This window comes from Cynara cardunculus, assembly GCF_001531365.2.
Source record: "Cynara cardunculus var. scolymus isolate 2C chromosome LG 12, CcrdV1, whole genome shotgun sequence".
NCBI lineage: Eukaryota > Viridiplantae > Streptophyta > Magnoliopsida > Asterales > Asteraceae > Cynara > Cynara cardunculus.
In genome coordinates this window covers 24,136,840-24,140,012 of record NC_037539.1, presented here as the reverse complement: position 1 = coordinate 24,140,012, position 3,173 = coordinate 24,136,840, and positions in this window count along the sequence as shown.

Here is a 3,173-nt window from a genome sequence, read left to right as displayed (position 1 = left end):
AGCATTGAGACCAGCGTTCCACCGTCTTTAAAACGTCCGCTGATGCTGACGCTGATAATTGGGCAGGGACTGAGTCTATTTTTCAGTTTTGCTTCGCTCCATTGCTTGTCCTTATACACCAGCTTCAGCTTCTTCTTCCGTTCATCTTGTGCAATCGAAAGAAGTTTAGCCTGGGCTTGGACAACATTCCCCGTTTTCTTGGACCTTTTCTTAGGAAGGACTGTTTTAGCTAGTGACTTAGCCAGCTTCAAGCTGTCTTCAATCTGTTTTCTTTGAAGTTCTAGCTCTTCTTTAACCCGTAATGCCTCGAGTCTTTCAGCTTCAGATAAGAAGTCAAACTCACCACCACTAGAGGTGCGAATAGGAATTTTTACTCTAGTCTAGTCGAGTGACTCCTTCAGCTGAGTCATCTGCTGGTCGGTAGGAGCACGAGAAGTGCGTTGATCAGGTACCCGCTCCAGTCGACCACAGGTTGTTGATGGAATATGAAGTTGATATGTTGAAGTAATCACTACCTGAGAGGTAGAGTCTTCAAACAAAAGGTTGTTGAGGAATATTGAACAATATCCTCAAGTTCTCTTCTTTAGCGACCACCTTGACTTTCGACTTGGGGTCCTGGTTCCTTGATGGAGTCGATTCACCGTGCCTTTGCTCCCCCAAGATACGGAATCCCCTAGAGTAACACCTTTGGTGACTGTTGATGGTTTCTGGAACTTGATGGTAAAGTCATCTTCATCATGATCGTCGTCGTCACCATCTAGATCATCTCTGGTGTCTGGAATGACAAGTTCATCATCGTCTTCATCATCATCATCATCATCATCATCATCATTTTCATCTTCATCATCATCATCATCATCACCATCACCAGCAACAGCGATGGTATGGACATCGTCCCTACGGATGGCTTTGACATCCTCAGCTATAGCAGCTTCAGTGGTCGTGATTATAGGAGCAATAACTGCTTCAGCTTCGAGAGCCTCAGCTTCAACTGCAACTGAAGCTGATACTGGGCCAACAGCCTGAGAAGCTGTAGGAGTAGCATCAGATGATTCACCAGCATTGGACCTCATCTCCCCCTCTCTGGCTAAGACTTTAGAGACCTTGCTAGAGAGTTCGTCCAATCGCTGATGCTGGAGAACCATAGAATCCTCCAGCCTTTGCAAAGCATTGGCTAGAGTTGTCGTTGCCTCACGCGTCTCATGGAACTGGGAGCGATCATCGGCAGAGAAAGAAGATGCCATCCCTGGAGCTGGTTGACGACATCATTCAGGATTTGTTGTAGAAGACTAGTCTACTGATCAGCAATAGCCTGAGCATCGTCAGCCCTGCTGTGAAGAACAACAATGGCATCAGTGTTGGCTTGAACAACTTCTTGGAGAATCAGGAGATGACTCTGAACTTCTTGAACATCCGCCTGGAGGGCAAGGAAATTTGCATCAAGATCGCCTTGGCAGGACATCTCTTGGTGAACTTCGTTGATCCTGTAGAGGACGGTATCAACAGCTGGAAGGAGAAGCTTGATATCAGATGACATATCATAGTCATCATCAATTTCTTCATCTCCTCCATCATCTTTCTCTCTTTCTTCCTCTTCCACTTCTTGAGCATCAGGCTGATGCATCGAAGAAGGACCTTAGGGGCCTTCAGTGATATCTAAAGCATTGTCACTGGCATGAGCAAAGATGTCCTCGAGAGGACAGACATCCGTATGCTGAGGAGCATCGAGAGGAGCAGCCTCAGGTCCAGTGGTGCATGTCTCAGTATCAAGAAGGACAGTCGCTGATACATCATCGACATGTGTAAAGACCAAGGAGGGAGGAGAAGAGAAAATGGTTGAGAAGAGACGTCGGTGTTCAGCGGTGCCGGCACTGATATTTACACTTTCAGTGATTTGGGTCACTGAAGTGATTGGTGAAGGTACCACTGATACGATAGTGATGGGAGAAATCACTGAAGAGCTGGGGGTTGAGCAAAAAATGCCTCGGGGGTAAGGCGGGTTTCAATAACTGAAGCCTTTTGAGAGGCCCCAGCTAGAGACGTGGTTGTCCCCTTTTAGGCTTTCTTGGCTCTYTGAGGAGAACCAAGAGTTGGTTGAGAGGGTCGTTTAGAAGGGGTTTTGGTGGCTTGGCTAGACGCGGGGGGGTTTGCCCTTGTCATGGTCACCTGAGGAGAAGAGRTAGTGATGGACACAATGGAAGAAAGTGCCACATCACTGTCCCTCAGCTTATGATCCAAAATCCTGGATCCAAGCCTGAAAGCTAGAAGGTTTTCTTCTTTGGGGTAAAAACTTTTGAAGATCTTTGTCAATACCATCAAAAGAAACCTGGTGTAAGGCACCACCTTTTCTCGCTGGTGCTTATTCAGCTTAAGCACCAGGTCATCGAAAATGACCGCAACATAATTTATATTGCGATCGCTGAACCGCATATACGCCTATAATCAATGCGATCCTATAGGCCTGGTCCTGACATCCAGTTTTTCCACCCATGCACTGGATGAAATGAGAAAACAGGTATTTCCAGATAACTGACATCCTGTTCATCTCAATCTTCGTCAAGGACTTGAGAGGGGAACTAGAGTCCTTATTCATTGGCCACTGGTAGCCAATGGCGTCGAGAAAGTTGATGATCTCGATGGTGGAGGGTTCACTGTCGAAGGGACCCTTGGGAAGACGGAGAGCTGAGCAGAGTGTAGAAACCCCAAAGTTCACTTCGATGCGGTTGAAAGTGAAATGGATTTGCTCTATTGTGCGTCCAACATCATCTTGGACTTCGACAACCTCAGCAGTGTACCATAACTGCTGAAGAAGTTCCTTGACCATGAGGGGCTCATGGTTGAGAGCATAGCCTAAGGACGACTGTTTGAGGAAGTCAGCCRCCTCTTGGTAATGTGCTCTGGTGGAGGGTATCTCTAACAARGCAATGTGGTTGTTGGCCTTGATAGAGATCTCGTCAATGGAGAAGTTGACGTTCTTAGCAGCCATCTGTTTATTATCAAAGAAGTAAAACAAACAGGAACAAACAGGTTTGTTAGAAATAAGCCAAGAGTTTATGGTTAAAGAGTATAGAAAAAGTTTTTAAACAAGGAAAAACTTCATTTGAAAAATCCTTAAAAGATTAAGGTTTTTCAAGTAGAATGTGTATAAAGAAACAAGATTAATAATCAAGAAA